We start from the raw sequence: 21643 nt of genomic DNA on the forward strand, positions 1-21643 counted from the left end.
TCTTGTTTGTCAGGCTCCTGGCATTTGCTAGCACGCAGTTTACACGATTTTGTTTTGTTCCAATCTTCTCCCTGTGGATTGTATTAGAAATTTTCTTACCTCCCTTCCAAGTATCTTGTCTTGGACCTTCTTTGTCGCACTTCATATCTTTCATTAGTATGTTCTCTGGTTGCATGTTCGTGTCCGGCGTTTTTCTTCCCATCCCCTCTTCTTCTAGTTTAACGCCCTCCTGATGAGTGTTGCGAGTCTCCTGGCGAATGTGTGTTTCCCGGGTTTGTTGAGGTGTAGTCCGTCTCTGGCAAGGAGTCCGTCATAGAGATAATTCACACCGTGGTCCAGGAATCCAAATCCTTGTTGTCTGCACCATCGTCTCAGCCAGTTGTTCACATCAAGGATCCTGTTCCATCTCCTGACGCCATGCCCGTCTACTGGAAGGATAGAAGAAAAAACTACCTGCGCATCCAGTTCTTTTACTTTCTTCCCCAATGCTTCAAAGTCCTTGCAGATTGTCGGTAGGTCCTTCTTTGCGTTTAGAATTTTTTTCTCGTTACGCCGTTTACTGATCGGATTAATTCTTTTTTTATATTGATAGATCGGGCGATTCTGAATGCGGCGATACCAAATATGTGTGTGTGGTTTTTTTTTTAATAATTTTATTTTGAATGGGGCGAAAGGGGGGTGATTTAAACATTTATATTTTTTAATTTTTTAATATTTTTAAAAACTTTTTTTTTACACTTTTTGCATACTTCTATAGTCTCCATAGGAGACTAGAATCAGCAACTGTCCGATCGCCTCTGCTACATAGAGGTGATGAGCAGATCACCTCTATGTAGCAGAAATGCTCATGTGCTATGAGCGCCGACCACTAGGTGGCGCTCATAGCAATCAGCACATGACACCACTGGGGTCTGCTGCAGACCCAGGGTTGTCATGCCCACCCATCAGTGACCTGCGATCACGTGACGAGGTCACCGAAGGTCGGGGTAAGTGACGCGCTTCCGGCGTGACGATGTTAAAGTTAATATTTTACAAGAACTTTTTTTATTTGCATCTGTATTATATTCCTTTGAAACTAATGCTGAGATGGCAGCAATTTATCCCAAATTTTGCTTTGCCGGAACATTTGTCAGGGATTAAAATATATTTTCCCCCAATATGCTTTTTTTATGATTCACCTTAAAATAAATTCTCTCTGAAAAATTCTCAAAATGTGAAAAAACAGTAAAGAGTTATTCCCTTATCACCTTGGAGACCGACCACCGACGCTTACAGCAGAACATGTGCATTGCTTACAAACTCTTTTCTATTGAGCTTGTAAGCGGTTTTAAAGCTGTTCAGAATCACTGGATGCACTGCTGCCTCCTAATCCTAGCCAGCTTCAGTGCAGTGCTAGACTGCAGTGGTGGTCGGTCTCCTAGGAAACAAGCTGGAAACAAAAGAAAAGTGTTATATCTCAAGAACAGACGCAAACTTTAATAAGCAGTAAATGGCAAAAGTAGCTGTATTCACAAGCCCTATCCAACAATATTCCCCTATGAAGATGGGAATAGCCTGGGAGCAGCGGTGGAGAGTCAGAGCTGGACCCTGGGAGGGTGAGTAAAGTACAGTTTGTTTTTTATTCTGTCTTCGTTGGCCTCATAATATATTACTGACACTCCTTAAACCATGCAGGGGTCCTCAAACTTTTTAAACAGGGGGCCAGTTCACTGTCCCTCAGACCATTGGTGGGCCGGAATATAATTAAAAAAAAAACTATGAACAAATTCCTATGCACACTGCACATATCGTATTTTGAAGTAAAAAACAATACAGGAACAAATACAATATTTAAAATGAAGAACAAGTAAAGTTAAATCAACCGGTATTTCAATAGGTAGGTAACTGTACCCAATAGGCAGCATAGGTCCCCAATAGGCAGGTATATGTCTCCAATAGGCAGCATAGGTCCTCAATAGGCAGCATAGGTCCTCAATAGGCAGGTAAATGTCCCCAATAGGCAGCATAGGTCGCCAATAGGCAGGTAAATGTCCCCAATAGCCAGGTAAATGTCCCCAATAGGCAGGTAAATGTCCCCAATAGGCAGCATAGGTCCCCAATAGGCAGGTAAATGTCCCCAATAGGCAGGTAAATGTCCCCAATAGGCAGCATAGGTCCCCAATAGGCAGGTAAATGTCCCCAATAGTGAGGTAAATGTCCCCAATAGGCAACATAGGTCCCCAATAGCCAGGTAAATGTCCCCAATAGGCAGGTAAATGTCCCCAATAGGCAGCATAGGTCCCCAATAGGCAGGTAAATGTCCCCAATAGTGAGGTAAATGTCCCCAATAGGCAGGTAAATGTCCCCAATAGGCAGCATAGGTCCTCAATGGGCAGGTTGTTTCCCCCTTATAATGCCCTATGCAGGCTGTTCCCCCCTTATAATGCCCCATGCAGGCTGTTCCCCCCTTATAATGCCCCATGCAGGATGTCACCCCCCATATAATGCCCCATGCAGGATGTCACCCCCCCATATAATGCCCCATGCAGGATATCACTCCCCTGTCTTTATAATGCCCCATTCAGGATGTCACCCCCCCATATAATGCCCCATGCAGGATGTCACCCCCCATATAATGCCCCATGTAGGATGCCCCCCCCCATATAATGCCCCTTGCAGGATATCACTCCCCTATCGTTATAATGCACCATGCAGGATATCACCCCCCTCGCTTTATAATGCCCCATGCAGCATGTCACTCCCCCATATAATGCCCCATGCAGGATCTCACCCCCCCATATTATGCCCCATGCAGGATGTCACCCCTAATATTATGCCCCATGCAGGATGTCACCCCTAATATTATGCCCCATGCCTCCATACATTAAAAAAAAAATACTCACCTCACTTCTCACTTGCTGCCGCTGCTCGGGTCCGGACTCCAACGTTGTCGGCGTCTTCCCGCTCTGCGCTGCCTGTGACGGCTCAGGGGAGGGCACGGTGTAAAGACGTCACCGCGCCCTCTGACCTGAGACGTCACAGGGAGCGCACAGCAGGAAGACAGCGGATCTGCGGAGGCACGGGGAGAGGTAAGTATCCAGCTGCCGGGGCCCTGAGCAAGCGGGAAGGAACGGGCGCTGACACCGCTCTCCTCCGCCCACAGCCCGGCTGGCCGGATAAAAATCCTCAGCGGGCCGCATGTGGCCGGGGGGCCGTAGTTTGAGGACCCCTGTCGTATAGCATCCACGTCGGCTGCCACTAGTATCTGGAAGTATCTGTAAAGCCCTGAAGGTTAGGAGTCTATTCCATACCGTATCTTTTTATCTAGATTATCATTGTGCACACACAGAAGGCTGCAGCAGTGTCCGGCCGCTCCCAGCTGCTCCTCCAGACCCTATAGCTTAGATGAATGTGCCATTTCCTCCCATTTAATATTGCTCCCCCGAAGCTTTTCTCCTTTACAGAACTTTATTTTGTCTTGTTTTGGTAACTTCTGACGTTTTTATGATTCCCCGGATTACAGTCATGTCTTGGACGGCTCTTGTTTTCTGTCTAGAACTCGCTGTGTTTACCGCCTCGTGTCCTCCGACCGGAGCGCAATTGTTCTGCTCACATTTATAACTTATCACAGAAACCTGAACAGTCTGTAATGGGGGAAAGGTTGGTAAATGGGAACTAGTGGGGTCTCTGGACTAGAACCAATTGATTCCCAACTCGTATCAAAACCATGGGCACTTCTATGTATTATTCCCTCCCCTCCTCTCATCTGCTTTCCTCTCCTCCCCTCTCCTCTCCTCGCTTTCCTTTCCTCTGCTTTCCTCTTCTCTCCTCTCTTCACTTTCCTCTCCTTGCTTTCCCCTTCTCTCCTCTCTTTGCATTCCTCTTCTCTCTTTCCTCTCCTCTCCTTGCTCTCCTCCCTCTCCTCTCCTTGCTCTCCTCCCTTTCCTCTCCTCTCCTCTTATCCCTCTCCTCTCCTTGCTCTCCTCTCCTTGCTCTCCTCTGCTCTCCTCTCCTGCCTTTCCTCTCCTCTCCTCTCATCCCTCTCCTCTCCTTGCTCTCCTCTGCTCTCCTCTACTCCCTTTCCTCTCCTCTCTCTCCTCTCATCCCTCTCCTCCCCTTGCTCTCCTCTCCTTGCTCTCCTCCCTCTCCTCTCCTTGCTCTCCTCTGATCTCCTCTCCTCCCTTTCCTCTCCTCCCTTTCCTCTCCTCTCCTCCCCTCCTCCCTCTCCTCTCCTTGCTCTCCTCTCCTTGCTCTCCTCTCCTTGCTCTCCTCTCTCTCCTCTCATCCCTCTCCTCCCCTTGCTCTCCTCTCCTTGCTCTCCTCTCTCTCCTCTCATCCCTCTCCTGCCCTTGCTCTCCTCTCCTTGCTCTCCTCTGCTCTCCTCTCCTCCCTTTCCTCTCCTCTGATAAGTCTGAGTCTTTGCTGTGCTGTGAGGTTGGATTTTGCAGCTCACTCATTTGCTGTGTGAAGGGCACTGACCTTGGTGCTGAACTTCCTCCTATTTGCAGGGTCACCTCCCTGATCACCAGCAGATGAGTCACTAATCAACTAATCACTGTTTACAAGAAAGTTCTGACAATGTTGCACTGAACTTTTTCCTTCTTTGCAGGATTTTTTTCTACATTATTAGAGAGGGAGACATAAAGTCTCGGGCGATCTGTGTGTTTCTTGCCTTCTATCGTTACACTGGAGATTTTCATGAAAGTAGACTGGAATTGTCTCATTTTAATTAGCACATGATTGCTAATTAATATAATTTATTTAAATGAGCTTGGCATTTAGTCATCTAATTGGCATTAAATAGATTTTCTAGGACACTCTATATATTATTTACACAGAGGTCTCTCTATTAACGTTGTATCACTGGACGGTATTTGTAAGAAGAGAAATAATTCATTGCAGGTATAAAGTTGCCACCTTAACAAGTTATTTTATGTCTTACCACTTTTCTAATTATCCAGGTAAAGAGTACAGAGACCCGATAATTCACAGTGTAATTTAATTGTAATTATTAATATGAGTAGAAGCTTAAAGGGGTTTACTCATCTTCTTAAATGGGTAAAAACAAGCAACTTTGCAATTTATCTCTACTAAAAAAATCATTCCCGTTCTGTAGAGCAGAGGGATTTTTAATTCTATTGTTTATTGCTCGATGCCTAAGTTACCGGCCACCTCTGCAGTCTTCCAGAGGTGCACAATCTCCTAGGCAGGGAGAGCAGCACTGTCAAGCTCTTTGCTATTGAACCTACAAGTACTGCAGCAGGCAGGATTGCTGGATCTGGCCAGCTTCAGTCCCCGCACCCTTTGGGCCAGCGGTTCAGCCATGCTGTTAGTCCAAACTGTCAATCATTAGCACAGCACCACCTACTGGCAAGCAGGATGCTAGGAGGCAGGGGAGCGGTGATCTCCTGAGGAAAGACAATGTGACAACCACTTTAAAGTAAGTCCATCTGGGTTATGCATGCAGTGACAATATGTTTTTTTGACTACATGTTGCTTATCATTACCAATGGTGTGTCATGTTGCTTAAATAAAATATTACATTTTGATAAAAAAAAGCTCACATTCAGAGCCTGTTTCTGTATCATATATGCAAAAACCAAATGTGAAAAGGCTCTTTGCTGGTGAGATTGATCCTTAAAGGGGTATTCCCATCTCCAAGATCCTATCCCAATATGTAGTAGGTGTAATAATCATAATAATATTAGCAAATACCTGTAATTAGAAATGTAGTATAGTTTTTCTGATTCGCTATGCTACTTACCTCTTGTGCAGGCATTGCAGGACCTTAGGTATCCACGGTTATGACCACTAGCAGCTAGCTAACTGTCACTTTATCAGTGGATGTAACCATGGATACCTAAGGTCCTGCAATGCGCGCACATGAGGTAAGAGAGATAGCGAATTAAAAAAACTGTACTACGCTTCTAATTGGAGGTATTTGCTAATATTATTATTATTATTATTACTTCACTTACTACATATTGGGATAGTACCTGGAGATGGGAATACCCCTTTAAGTCCCTGGGTCGGATGAGCAGATCTTGAGCAGCACAGACAGGTGGCACTGTTGCCGCAGACTGGATGTGTCAGTGCACAGAAGTGTCCAGAAGATTAAGCTGAACTGATGTAGCAAAGCTGGAAAAATAGAGGTGTTGAGGTGGAGACCAGATGCTGCAGAGTTGTTCTACAGGAGACAAGATGAAGCAAAGTTGGAACATTTCAGTTGTTGTACTGGAGACCATGTGTAGCATAGCTGGAACACAGGAGTTGTTCTGCTGGAACCAGGGGCGGATTAAGAGTAGCAAGGGCCCCAGGCAGTTTAGAAGGTGCGGGCCCCCCCCCCCGCCCACACACCTGATGTATCACATGTCACATGATCCCCTGTGATAGATCATGTGATAGTTCACGTGAAATTAATTTGGCACAATATTAATAATAATTAACATATTAGTTATAATAATTTTTTTTAGGCTGCAGAAACGCTTGGTAGAAGGTCTGCCATGTCCCCAATGATAATCCGCTGTGCTGTGCACATGCTGCGGAAATTTCCCCTGCGGATTATCATTGCGGAAAAATCCGCAGCACTACAAATTACATTTTGGAAGCGCGGCGTATTTGCCGCCATTGACTTGCATTGGAACACATGGAATCCGCATCACTGCATCTGTACATGCGGATAACATGCGTTTCAATGTGCGGATGGTACCCGGGTGTGGAGGACAGGAGACTCTCCTCCGGACCCGGGTACCATAGAACCTGTAAAAGAAAGAATAAAATAAAAAATAAATATTATACTTACCTTCTGATGGCCGCTCACGGCAGCTCACGATGGTCTGAAAAGGACCTGCCGTGACGTCATTTAGTCATGTGACGGGTCACGCGACCGCTGACATCGGCAGGCCATCAGAAGGAAAGTATATATTTATTTTTTATTTTTTACCATTCTTTTACGGTCACACTATATAAATCCATGCCGGTTCCATGGATTTATATAGTGTGACCAAGTTGTCAAGCACTTTCCAAGTGATGCTAAAATCGCTTGGAAAGCGCTTGTCAAGCCGCATACGGAAATGCAAGTGAAGAACAGAATGCTTCACATCCGCATGTCCCTGGCAGGAAAAACACATGTACAATCCGCATGTACAATCCGCATGCACAATCCGCATGTACAATCCGCATGCACAATCCGCATGTACAATCTGCATGTACAATTCGCATGTACAATCCACATGCGTTTTTTCTGCCAGGGAGATGCAGAAACACTCAGGAAAAATCCAGAGCATTTCTGCATCGTGGGCACATAGCCTTACATTAATTGTATGACTGAATATTGAGCACACGTAGCCTTCTATACACGGCGGGAGGCCACACGTAGCCATCTATACACGGCGGGAGGCCGCACGTAGCCATCTATACACGGCGGGAGGCCGCACGTAGCCATCTATACACGGCGGGAGGCCGCACGTAGCCATCTATACACGGCGGGAGGCCGCACGTAGCCATCTATACACGGCGGGAGGCCGCACGTAGCCATCTATACACGGCGGGAGGCCGCACGTAGCCATCTATACACGGCGGGAGGCCGCACGTAGCCATCTATACACGGCGGGAGGCCGCACGTAGCCATCTATACACGGCGGGAGGCCGCACGTAGCCATCTATACACGGCGGGAGGCCGCACGTAGCCATCTATACACGGCGGGAGGCCGCACGTAGCCATCTATACACGGCGGGAGGCCGCACGTAGCCATCTATACACGGCGGGAGGCCGCACGTAGCCATCTATACACAGCGGGAGGCCGCAAGTAGCCATGTAGAGCTGGAACAGTGGTACCGTAGTATTAAAAATTAAAATAGTGATGTAACAGAGTTGGAACAGCGTAATAGAGTAATGGAGAGTAAGACATTGTAACTGCTTGAATACTCAGGCGGTGTTCTACCACCTGATCCCACTTAGTGTATATGACCATTTTTAAATAAAGGTCTCTATTATTAAGGGAAAAAGAAATCCAAACTTAGAGGGTCCTGTGTGTTAAAGTGATTCCCCCCTTCCTTAAAGCATAGATTAACTGTGGTTTATCACATCTTTGGGAAGCTGAGTTCAATTTCCCCAGCCACACAAAGGCCTGATTACTGCCACACCTGTTCTCAATCAAGAAATCACTTAAATAGGACCTGCCTGACAAAGTGAAGTAGACCAAAAGATCATCATCATTATAAGCTAGACTTCATGCTGCGATCCAAAGAAATTCAGGGACAAATGAGTACAAAGTAATTAAGATCTATCAGTCTGGAAAAGGTTATAAAGCCATTTCTAAAGCTTTGGGACTCCAGCGAACCACAGTGAGAGCCATTATACACAAATGGCAAAAATATGGAACAGTGGTGAACCTTCCCAGGCGTGGCCAGCCGACCAAAATTACCCCAAGAACACAGCGACGACTCATTCAAGAGGTCACAAAAGGCCCCACAACAACATCCAAAGAACTGCAGGACTCACTTGCCTCAGTTAAGGTCAGTGTTCATGACTCCACCATAAGAAAGAGACTGGGCAAAAATGGCAGTGTGGCGCCCCTGCGGGTCCAGTCACCACAGAGGTACTGCATCTCAGCCAGAGGTGTGGTACCCCACTCTCAGGTAAGGAGGGAGTGCTGCCCGGGACCCTAACACCTGCATCCAACACTACACCACTCCATCAGGGAAGGGCAAGATTGCTCCTGGGGGAGAGCACAGACCTGGTCCCTGTCTGGAGGATGGAACTAGGTAGAGGAGGTGGGTGCAGGAAGTACTTTAGGGGAACACTAAAGGAAGGACTGAAGGTAGAAGGGACCACGTAGAGTGACAGTTGGTGACGTGGGTCACATGACAGAATATAAAAGACAGGTAGAAACATCTAGAAGAGCGAGTAAGTGAGGACTGTTGAGGAGTAGGGTCCAGGCGGAGTGAGGGCCCAGTCAGAGGGGCCCAGTAGGAGAGAAGACTGGAGCAGTGAGGAGGGCTCCAGAGAGAGAAAGGATCTTAGGGGCACGGGAAGTGCGGAGTCCACCCGTGCGCCGGAGTTCACGCCGACCGTGCAGGGATCAGGTCACAGTAGGGGACCGGCCCCAGACTAGTGGAGGACTACAAGACTCAGCTAGCAAACCGCAGGCTGCGGTATCTTCAAGTGACGTAGCCAAAAACCACATACATTCGCTGAAAAAGTGGCTCTATAGGACCAGGGGACAAAGAGGACGTAACCCGACAAGGCACGCAGCCATTAGCTCGGGACACTGTGTGTGAGGCGCAGGGCAGGAGGGTGAGAGCCAGTGCAGAGAGACAACCAGGGAAGGTACACAAGAAGGGGATCCCGATCAAGTGCACCCAAGTTATCTGAGAGTTGGCTGGATCACTTCCCCGGAGGACACAGGACTCGGTGGGCTGTTATAACCTGCTGGCAGATGTAACCTGGAACTTCATAAGAACTGTGAGTAAACACTTGAAGACTGCACCCCACTGTGTCCTTGACTTAATTGCTGCGTCACCTGCCTTGCACAACACCAACATCCAAAATCCCCTATTTAACTGCCCTGGGGCCTAGCTCTACCCGTGGAGAGCTGAACCATCTCTGCTGCATCACTAACAGCTCCAGTGGATCTGAACAGCGGCGGCGGCCCCCTATAGCTGCATACCACGGGTGGCGTCACAAAACCTTATCCCCAAAACTTTATTCCCCAATTGACTTTTCTCGTTGACCGCCTTGGGCTACGGACCGGGTCACTGCCACCGTGACTACCCCAAAAAGGACCGGCCCGGCTACCGAGTACACCACGGCCCCAGGGGGCGCGTCAGCAGCATGGCAGAGTTCCAAGACGAAAACCACTGCTGAGCAAAAAGAACATAAAGGCTTATCTCAGTTTTGCCAGAAAACATCTTGATGATCACCAAGACTTTTCAGAGAATACTCTGTGGACTCACGAGACAAAAGTTGAACTTTTTTAAAGGTGTATGTCCCATTACATCTGGCGTAGAAGTAACATAGCTTTTTAGAAAAGGATCATCATACCAACAGTAAAATATGGTGGTGGTAGTGTGATGGTCTGGGGCTGTTTTGCTACTTCAGGACCTGGAACACTTGTTGTGGTGAATGGAACCATGAATTCTGCTGTCTAACAAAAAATCCTGAAGGGGAATGTCCGACCATCTGTTCGTGACCTCAAGCTGAAGCGCACTTGGGTTATGCAGCAGGACAATGATCCAAAACAGACCAGCAAGTCCACCTCTGAATGACTTAAGAAAAACAAGCCAAAGACTTTGGAGTGGCCTAGTCAAAGTCCTGATCTTAATCCGATTGATATGCTGTGGGATGACCTTAAAAAGGCGGTTCATGCTCGGAAACGCTCCAATGTGGCCGAATTATTTATTTTAATTTATTTTACTCACTTATATAGCTCCATTAATTTCACAGCGCTTTACAGACATTATGGGCACTGTCCCCATTGGGGCTCACAATCTACATTCCCTATCAGTATGTCTTTGGAATGTGGTAGTGTAGCACCCCGAGGGCTCGGCTGCTACAGGGGTATTGCACCTCGAACCAGAGGTGTGGTATTCCACTCCCGGGTAAGGATGGAGCGTGGAACGGGGCTCAGTTAGCTGCATGCACCACACTCACCCCATTTCCGGGGGACAGATCAACGGTACTCCCACCAGATAGATGTGCAGGTACAACAGCGTCTGTCCCTGGCTGGAGTGGGGAGGGGGGAGGAACATCCCAGTGGTGTAGGAGCAGAGAGGGGAGGGACTCTGGGCATAGGTAGGAGCCCATTGGGTGCTGGTCACCTGGGCTCGGGTGTCAGAAGGAAGTATATAAGGTGGGCACCATCTTAGATCAGGGTTGAGAGCAGAGGAGTGCAGAGGAGTGCAGTCAGAGAGGAGTTCAGTTCGGAGAGGAGCTCAGCCAGAGAGGGCTGACAGGGAGCTGTGGCTCAGTCCGGGCCCAGTTCCAGAACCAGGCCTGAAGTGGAGGCCTGAGGCAGAGAGAGAGAGAGAGAGAGAGAAGGAAGAAGAAGAAGGAACAGAAAGGAGCAGGAACACAAGGAAAGGCCCAGAGACGCAAGAAAAGAGGGAACCCTGAGATCCCACGAGTTAACGGGTGAAGGGTTGGCAGAACAGGGTACCGGATCCCAAACTGGTGGAGGCCAATTATCCTCAGCCAGGAACCGGAGGTCGTGGTCAAGTCTTGGAGCGACCCCTCACCATATCCACCAGGAAGGCATACCATATAGGGTCAGGGAAACCGGGAAAGGTTTCACCACCAGAAGGCCCGAGGGAGCCGGACAAAGGTGGGTCCCTGGTGGGGACGGCCAGTAGGAAGGAAGAGAGGGGAGCTCTGGACCACGCTCTGGACTTGCCTGGGAGTTGGCCGAGTCCCGTACCTGGTGGACGCAGCACGGCTTGGGTGGTCACTGCTGGCCGGAGTGACCGGAGCAACAACTGTGAGTAAAGCTTTAAACCTGCACCACAAGTCTCTGTGATTCCTTGCCACTCCAGCACCACTAGCACTGGGACCCTCACAACATCACTCCCATCAATTTCCACACTAGCTGCCCTGAGGCAATACTCCTCCCGTGGGGAGTCATCCCATACTGAGCTGCACAACCAACATCAGCCTCAGCGGTCTGCAGTGCAGCGGCGGTCCCCACTGACCGCAATCCACGGGTGGCGTAGTCGAACAATATAACATCTTATGCCAAGCACCGCCACTTAGTTTGACACCCTGGGCACGGACCGGGTCACCGCCACGAGGACTACTACCCCTATCAGATCCGGCTCCGGGTATTCCCCGCATGCGCAACGCTACACAACATGGCCCAGGGGGCGCGTCAACTTTGGCGTAGTCGGCAGGATTTCGTGCCCGCAACCACCGGGTACTGCGTGCCTGAAGAAAAGTTCACATGTACCTCAAAAAGAAGTCTCCCGCCAATTCCGGAGGATTCCCGCCATCGGACGCCGTCCGGAGTCGTTTCCCGCCGTTTGCCCGCCATCTGCAGCTTTTACCCGCCATCCGCGGAGCTTCCCGCCATCAGGGGATGATTCCCGCCATCTTGGACGGTTTCCCGCCCTGGCAGAGCGGACGCCATTGTGGGCGTGCCAGAGGGTGGCAAGAGACCACCTCCCATCGTGGGCATGGTCCCGGAGTGGCGCCAAAGGAGGGGACCGCCCCCACCAGCCGAGACTACAATAATGGAGATGTCCATCAGAGTGGGGGGTCTGCCCCTGAAACTGACTGTCACTAAGTTGCCCCGGGACCACTCCCAATGGGGGCGGATCAAGAACAAAAGAGAGAGGATGGGTGCAGCCTGGAGGAGTCGGGAGAAGCCGTACCCGGAGATGGAGGGAGAATCAGGCAGCACCGACCCTGTGGTCAGGAGCCTGTTGCAAGCTACCACCCCACAAGACCTGGTGGAGATCCTGGCACAGCTCCCCCGAGACCGGGAGCGTGCACAGACCGCGCTGGAGGGCCTCGCACGGAGGATGGCCCAGGTGCAGCGAGAAACGCTGACTGAATGGAGTCGGGAGATGGCCCAGCAGGCTGGAACCCGCCAGCGGAGCACGCCACCCGAGACGAGGAGTCTAACCGCCTCTGAGGATGGTGCAGGAGGAATGAAGGCCGGAGACGACGCCGTGGAAGGAGCTGAAGAGACGGAGGCAGGTAAAGGGGACGTCACTACCCCAAGCCTAGAAACCGTGAGCCTGCCCCAGCTCCCCGTCGCAGAGCCCGAAATTCCCCCTACCGTGCCCGTCGCTGCACCGCCACCGCTCCAGACTAGGCCTCAAGCAGGAGCCGTGGCCACGCCCCCTGTGACGTCATGCGCCTCAACCCCGAGCGCGGCCAAGCAGGAGACGCCACCGGCCTGGTCGCAGGGCCGAGTACCCCCGGGCGCCGCCGTCTCCGCTGTGCCCTTTACCTTCAGGGTGCCCCCAGCCTGGTCGCAAGGCCTGGTGAACCCGGGCGCCGCTGCCACCACCGCGCCCTCAACCCACAAAGTCCTACCCCTGGGTGAAGACTTGTTCGCCCAACATACTTGCCCGGATGGGCAGCCCTTTGAGTGGCCACCGGAGTACTACCATCCCCGACTCCGGAAGGAAAGGCCCCTGGATGAGCCCCTGATTCCAGCTCCGGCGCCTGTCAAGATCGTCCCGCTCCCGCTGGAGGAGGCCCAATTTGAATGGGACCCCACCGGGGAAAACCTCATCGGCTTCACCCATGAGACCCGGGCGGCCGCAGCCCAGCGAGCAGAGTGCTGCCGGCAACAGCTGGAGGTCTTCGACCGGGAACGGCGAGAGAGGCGGGTCCGCGAGGAGCGGCTGCAAGTACAGAGTGCGGAACAGAAAAGCCGGACCAGACGAAACCCCCGTGCAGCCCATGGTCCCCGCGCCACCGGGACCGTAATCAAGTTTCAACTGCAGCACGGTTGGGGTTTTATCCGGGACCACAGAACCCCCGGCGACGTCTTTGTCACCCGCAGGGATGTCGAGAGCCATCTGCCGGAGGGACACAGAGGACGTGATCTTTACCTGGGTGATGAGGTCACCTTCACCCGGCATCAATGTGCCAAAGGTCCATATGCTCTCCATGTACACCGACTGACCGAGAGAGAGCTACAGTGCGAGGAGGAACAAGAGAACCCGGACGGGTTTGAAGGTCACCCGCGAGAAGGAGCAGGAGGATGCCGTTACTGAAGTACGGTAAAGTGGAACTGTACATAGTTACCCGTAAGGGTACAAGAACTGTTACAAGTACTGCTGCTAAGTAAAGTATAGTCCCCGTTGGGACCAGCAAACTGTTACCCGTGTGTCCCTATCCCTTAACAGGCTGAGGACTGTGAGCAGCCATCCCTTATCCCCACTGGCCGAGGACTGAGAGCGGCCATACCCCTTGTAAATAGTTGCGCTTCCTAAAGCGCCCCCTATTGGTTTTATAGAAGAACTGCCTTTCTACCTTGGAATTAGTGACTGTTGCACTTTACCTGGTCACAAGTTGCACCGTGGCCAGAGATCAAGAATATATTTTGAAAATGTTTTATAATGGAAAGTTAAATATGCTGCTAAAATAATAATGCCAAAAGTTGTATATAGTGTTTTACAAAAGAGTTCCGGTGGCATTAGTAGAATGTCTTAGAAAAATGTTTTATACCCGTAACGTTAAAAGAGAAAAGTACCTCCCATAAAGGGATGAGTTTTCAGTTAATGTTTTATTTATGAGTGCACTTTCAAAATTTGTATGTTTTATTTTGTCTTTGCTCTTTTCCAGCCCGAGGACGTGCTGTGATTTACCAGGGGGGAATGTAGCACCCCGAGGGCTCGGCTGCTACAGGGGTATTGCACCTCGAACCAGAGGTGTGGTATTCCACTCCCGGGTAAGGATGGAGCGTGGAACGGGGCTCAGTTAGCTGCATGCACCACACTCACCCCATTTCCGGGGGACAGATCAACGGTACTCTCACCAGATAGATGTACAGGTACGACAGCGTCTGTCCCTGGCTGGAGTGGGGAGGGGGGAGGAACATCCCAGTGGTGTAGGAGCAGAGAGGGGAGGGACTCTGGGCATAGGTAGGAGCCCATTGGGTGCTGGTCACCTGGGCTCGGGTGTCAGAAGGAGGTATATAAGGTGGGCACCATCTTAGATCAGGGTTGAGAGCAGAGGAGTGCAGTCAGAGAGGAGTTCAGTTCGGAGAGGAGCTCAGCCAGAGAGGGCTGACAGGGAGCTGTGGCTCAGTCCGGGCCCAGTTCCAGAACCAGGCCTGAAGTGGAGGCCTGAGGCAGAGAGAGAGAGAGAGAGAAGGAAGAAGAAGAAAGAACAGAAAGGAGCAGGAACACAAGGAAAGGCCCAGAGACGCAAGAAAAGAGGGAACCCTGAGATCCCACGAGTTAACGGGTGAAGGGTTGGCAGAACAGGGTACCGGATCCCAAACTGGTGGAGGCCAATTATCCTCAGCCAGGAACCGGAGGTCGTGGTCAAGTCTTGGAGCGACCCCTCACCATATCCACCAGGAAGGCATACCATATAGGGTCAGGGAAACCGGGAAAGGTTTCACCACCAGAAGGCCCGAGGGAGCCGGACAAAGGTGGGTCCCTGGTGGGGACGGCCAGTAGGAAGGAAGAGAGGGGAGCTCTGGACCACGCTCTGGACTTGCCTGGGAGTTGGCCGAGTCCCGTACCTGGTGGACGCAGCACGGCTTGGGTGGTCACTGCTGGCCGGAGTGACCGGAGCAACAACTGTGAGTAAAGCTTTAAACCTGCACCACAAGTCTCTGTGATTCCTTGCCACTCCAGCACCACTAGCACTGGGACCCTCACAACATCACTCCCATCAATTTCCACACTAGCTGCCCTGAGGCAATACTCCTCCCGTGGGGAGTCATCCCATACTGAGCTGCACAACCAACATCAGCCTCAGCGGTCTGCAGTGCAGCGGCGGTCCCCACTGACCGCAATCCACGGGTGGCGTAGTCGAACAATATAACATCTTATGCCAAGCACCGCCACTTAGTTTGACACCCTGGGCACGGACCGGGTCACCGCCACGAGGACTACTACCCCTATCAGATCCGGCTCCGGGTATTCCCCGCATGCGCAACGCTACACAACATGGCCCAGGGGGCGCGTCAGTAGGAAACCGGAGAACTCGGAGGAAACCCACGCAAACACGGGGAGAATATACAAACTCCTTCCAGATGTTGTCCTTGGTGGGATTTGAACCCAGGACACCATTGCTGCAAGGTTTAGTGCTAACCACTGAGCCACCGTGCTGCCCAATTACAACAATTCTGCAAAGATGAGCGGCCAAAATTCCTCCAGAGCGTTGTAAAGACTCATTGCCAGTTATCGCAAATGCTTGATTGCAGTTGCTGCCAAGGGCCAAACCAGTTATTAGGTTTAGGGGGCAATCACTTTTTCATACAGGGCCCTGTAGGTTTGGATTTCTTTTTCCCTTAATAATAAAGATCTTCACTTAAAAACTGCATTTTGTGGTTACTTGTGATATCTCTGTCTAATATTTACATTTGTTTTGTGATCTGAAACATTTAAGTGACAAACCTGCAAAAGAATAAGAAATCAGGAAGGGGCCGAACACTTTTTCACACCACTGTATCTAATGTCATGGTTAACCGATGAGCAGGAGAATAGATGTGACCGTCTGGGACAGAGGAGGAATGCAGCCAGGACAAGTAAGAAGTAGTATGCACTTCATATATTTATGCAGCCTAGGACCAGACAGCATTCTGCACTCACCGTATGAATGATTTAATGAGGAAACATATCAAGAGATTTGTTTGAACGCCCGGCTAGTGGGAGACTGTGCGCTTGAAGACATGCACCTACTTATGAGGGACCCTAGCGAAGGACCACGGATGCATCCTCACATTCCAGTGATATTGTCCCTTATCTGATATGTATATTGATTTTTGAATTTTTGTCCATTACTATACACCATCCCCGTTTTTACCAACTTGCTTCTGTTTACTAGGTTGGGGTCTTGCATAGCGGGGGTGTAGGTATGCCCTATATGCACCCATTAGAAGCGGACATTGATGTGCTGTTTGTGCTGTTTTTATGTCATCTTTAGCCACGAGTTGTTTGTGTGTCGGTTATGGCTCTTTCATCAGGCTTACCATTTTTATGTGACCTAATAAAGGTTTTGTTTTAATCCCCGCTATTTGCTATATACATACTTGTTGGACTGGTGGGTTTCCTTTACCAATTTACTAATTTCTATATTTATTAGCACCATACTATCCGCCTGGTCCGTCTGTATGAAACATATACTGTGTTCTCTAAAATGCAGTAAAGGCCGCACATAAAGAAATGGAATATATATAACCTCATGTAAACATTACTAAAGTCTCAAGAGAAACATTGTGTCTACATTGTATCTAATGCCTCATAACAGCATGTGGCCAACAAAGAGAAAGCTAATGATTCATAGTATGCCATTTCTAAAGATGGCATCATGCCAGGGCTCGGGCTGAACACGTGTACCGGCCATTTCTGAATGTGTCGCCTCATGCTCTCATTTTCCGCTGTGCATTTTTTTGCCGTTGTTGAAACTCTTTGACATTACTTTAAAAGTTCATTTATTTCTCTGTGGGAAATAAGCGAAGGAGAAGAAAATACAACAGACGAAGAGGATGAGATCAGGGAATATTTGCTTTGTATTTTGCTCTCTGCTCAAAGAAAAAGCCACGGGGAGGCCGAGTCCTCATCATTACGAATTTAGGATGAGAGGGGTAGAGCGGCTGGAGGGTTGTACAATATAATGCTTCTCCGCAGAGAGCGGGTCAACATCTCAAATGTAAGAGGAATCCGAGAATGTCAGCTTGTTACTTGTGGTTTCTCTCAAAATTGTTATCTAAGGCAGATAAAAAAAAAGACAGTCCTTAAGTAGAGAAATGAAAAAAGACACAAGATCAACCCTCAACAAGAAGAAATAGTGAAAGAGGGTAAAAGTCCTGCCCCTCCCCAAAATCATCCCTAACCTGCCCTAAACACTCTAGTCTCAGTCTCTTACCTCATCCGGAAAATAAGAGACACTATTATAACAGTTATATTCTTGTACATAGGAGCAGTATTATAGTAGTTATATTCTTGTACATAGGAGCAGTATTATAGTAGTTATATTCTTGTACATAGGGGGCAGTATTATAGTAGTTATATTCTTGTACATAGGGGGCAGTATTATAGTAGTTATATTCTTGCACATAGGGGGCAGTATTATAGTAGTTATATTCTTGCACATAGGGGGCAGTATTATAGTAGTTATATTCTTGTACATAGGAGCAGTATTATAGTAGTTATATTCTTGTACATAGGAGCAGGATTATAGTAGTTATATTCTTGTACATAGGGGGCAGTATTATAGTAGTTATATTCTTGTACATAGGGGGCAGTATTATAGTAGTTATATTCTTGTACATAGGAGCAGGATTATAGTAGTTATATTCTTGTACATAGGGGGCAGTATTATAGTAGTTATATTCTTGTACATAGGAGCAGTATTATAGTAGTTATATTCTTGTACATAGGGGGCAGTATTATAGTAGTTATATTCTTGTACATAGGGGGCAGTATTATAGTAGTTATATTCTTGCACATAGGGGGCAGTATTATAGTAGTTATATTCTTGCACATAGGGGGCAGTATTATAGTAGTTATATTCTTGTACATAGGAGCAGTATTATAGTAGTTATATTCTTGTACATAGGAGCAGGATTATAGTAGTTATATTCTTGTACATAGGGGGCAGTATTATAGTAGTTATATTCTTGTACATAGGGGGCAGTATTATAGTAGTTATATTCTTGTACATAGGGGGCAGTATTATAGTAGTTATATTCTTGCACATAGGGGGCAGTATTATAGTAGTTATATTCTTGCACATAGGGGGCAGTATTATAGTAGTTATATTCTTGTACATAGGAGCAGTATTATAGTAGTTATATTCTTGTACATAGGAGCAGGATTATAGTAGTTATATTCTTGTACATAGGGGGCAGTATTATAGTAGTTATATTCTTGCACATAGGGGGCAGTATTATAGTAGTTATATTCTTGCACATAGGGGGCAGTATTATAGTAGTTATATTCTTGTACATAGGAGCAGTATTATAGTAGTTATATTCTTGTACATAGGAGCAGGATTATAGTAGTTATATTCTTGTACATAGGGGGCAGTATTATAGTAGTTATATTCTTGTACATAGGAGGCAGTATTATAGTAGTTATATTCTTGTACATAGGGGGCAGTATTATAGTAGTTATATTCTTGTACATAGGGGCAGTATTATAGTAGTTATATTCTTGTACATGGGTGGCAGTATTATAGTAGTTATATTCTTGTACATAGGGGGCAGTATTATAGTAGTTATATTCTTGTACATAGGAGCAGTATTATAGTAGTTATATTCTTGTACATAGGGAGCAGTATTATAGTAGTTATATTCTTGTACATAGGGGGCAGTATTATAGTAGTTATATTCTTGTACATAGGAGCAGGATTATAGTAGTTATATTCTTGTACATAGGGAGCAGTATTATAGTAGTTATATTCTTGTACATAGGAGCAGTATAATAGTAGTTATATTCTTGTACATAGGAGCAGTATTATAGTAGTTATATTCTTGTACATAGGGGCAGTATTATAGTAGTTATATTCTTGTACATAGGGGCAGTATTATAGTAGTTATATTGTACATAGGGGCAGTATTATAGTAGTTATATTCTTGTACATAGGAGCAGTATTATAGTAGTTATATTCTTGTACATAGGGGGCAGTATTATAGTAGTTATATTCTTGTACATAGGGGCAGTATTATAGTAGTTATATTCTTGTACATAGGGGCAGTATTATAGTAGTTATATTCTTGTACATAGGAGCAGTATTATAGTAGTTATATTCTTGTACATAGGGGGCAGTATTATAGTAGTTATATTCTTGTACATAGGGGCAGTATTATAGTAGTTATATTCTTGTACATAGGGGGCAGTATTATAGTAGTTATATTCTGGTACATAGGGGGCAGTATTATAGTAGTTATATTCTTGTACATAGGGAGCAGTATTATAGTAGTTATATTCTTGTACATAGGGGGCAGTATTATAGTAGTTATATTCTTGTACATAGGGGCAGTATTATAGTAGTTATATTCTTGTACATAGGGGCAGTATTATAGTAGTTATATTCTTGTACATAGGGAGCAGTATTATAGTAGTTATATTCTTGTACATAGGAGCAGTATTATAGTAGTTATATTCTTGTACATAGGAGGCCGTATTATAGTAGTTATATTCTTGTACATAGGGGGCAGTATTATAGTAGTTATATTCTTGTACATAGGAGCAGTATTATAGTAGTTATATTCTTGTACATAGGAGCAGTATTATAGTAGTTATATTCTTGTACATAGGGGCAGTATTATAGTAGTTATATTCTTGCACATAGGGGGCAGTATTATAGTAGTTATATTCTTGTACATAGGGGGCAGTATTATAGTAGTTATATTCTTGTACACAGGGGCAGTACTATTATAGGATTATGAGGATCATGTAACATCCCTGGCGGCGTGCTGGCATGGCTTACCATTTCCCACCATGCAAAACCGCCAACTTACCTTCCAGTCCAGGCTGTGCACTGTGCATGTCTCTTGTCTGCTGGCTTAGGGTGGCGGTGCTGGAACTTCCTGAGTCTTAGAGGGACAGTGCATGCATTCTTAATGCATCCCCAGCCTATTGCTGTGAGGCACTGGATACTTAAGGCACCCCCGCCCAGTGGGAGATGCCTGAGCAACACCATCTCTCAGTGTGCTATGTGCAACCGCTGAGTTGCCAGGTCCTGTCTAGCTATCTTGTTCTGCCACCCTGGGAGCTGTATAACCAGGCTTGTTACCTGTACCTGTGAGTTCTTGTCTAGTTCTGCCACCCTGGGGGCTGAGTACCCAGGCCTGTATTTGTATCCCGTTCCTGTGTATGTTCCCGTCTGTACTGTGTCTTAGTCTGTCTCTCGTTTGCTTATGTTAGATCCTTCCCTCTACCTCCTGTGTCTATTTCAGTACCTTCGTACCTTCCTCCTTACCTGCAGTGTCTGAACCTGCACCTAACTCCTACTCGTTGTCTCTGTACTTTTGTTTGTGAGTTCTGTGTCCACTCGCTACTTCATAGCAAGTACCTTGTGTATCTGGATCTGCTTGTCCCATTTCCCTGCCCCCGTATCTACCTCCTGTGTTCTAGCTATCTTCCTGCGTTTTCCCGACCCTGTCTGTTCCGTGTGAACAGAGCCCTGTCCTGCCTGGCCACTCCTGCGGCATTTCCGCCTGGCCGCTCCTGTGCCATTACTTCCCGTCTGCACCTTTGGCTCTGCTCCGCTTCCCATCTGCACCAGCTGCTCTCCTTCCCGTCCACACCTGCGGCCCTGCTCTGCTTTCCGTCTGCAACTGGGCCCGGCTCTGCTCTGCTCCATGTCCGCAACTGCGGCTCTGCCCTGCCCTACTTCCTGTCCGCACCTGCTGCTCTGCTTCCTGTCCGCACCTTCGGCCCTGCTCTGCTTCCCGTCCGCACCTGCGGCCCTGTTCTGCTTCCTGTCCGCACCTGCGGCTCTGCTCTGCTTCATGTCCGCACCTCCTGCTCTGCTCTGCCCTGCTCCACTTCCTGTCCGCACCTGCGGCTCTGCTCCTGTATCCCAGTCTGTACTGGTCCCGATCCAGCCTATTTGCCTGCCTGCTTGTATACCAGCCATGTCTGCCAGTACCTGCCCGTTCCTGCATACCCCAGTGGAATCAACAGCTGTGTGACCGGAGTCTGCACTGTAGTAGCACCTGGGCCACCTTCCTCGTCTCTCCTTGGTTCACGGAGTCAACTAAGCCGCCGTATGAGCCAGAGTCGGATCTGGCGAGGTCCGTAGTCAAGCCCCTTCAGGCCCAGTGGGACCACTAACCACGCTCATGCCAGAAGATCCAGGCGCGAGCGTAACAGATCATATACGCAGCAGATCATATTCAGAGACACACCTGTCTATGTTTTGCATATTACTAGTAAAAGTACCGGTATTTTAGATAACTGTTGCCTTGTTTGGTGACTTGCTTTACCTCTCAGTAGAGATTGTATATTTTATTCTTTCACATTGGAC

The sequence above is a fragment of the Phyllobates terribilis genome, unplaced genomic scaffold (genome assembly GCF_046119375.1).
Source record: "Phyllobates terribilis strain yellow unplaced genomic scaffold, ASM4611937v1 Scaffold_9__5_contigs__length_417890890, whole genome shotgun sequence".
Taxonomy (NCBI): Eukaryota; Metazoa; Chordata; class Amphibia; order Anura; family Dendrobatidae; genus Phyllobates; species Phyllobates terribilis.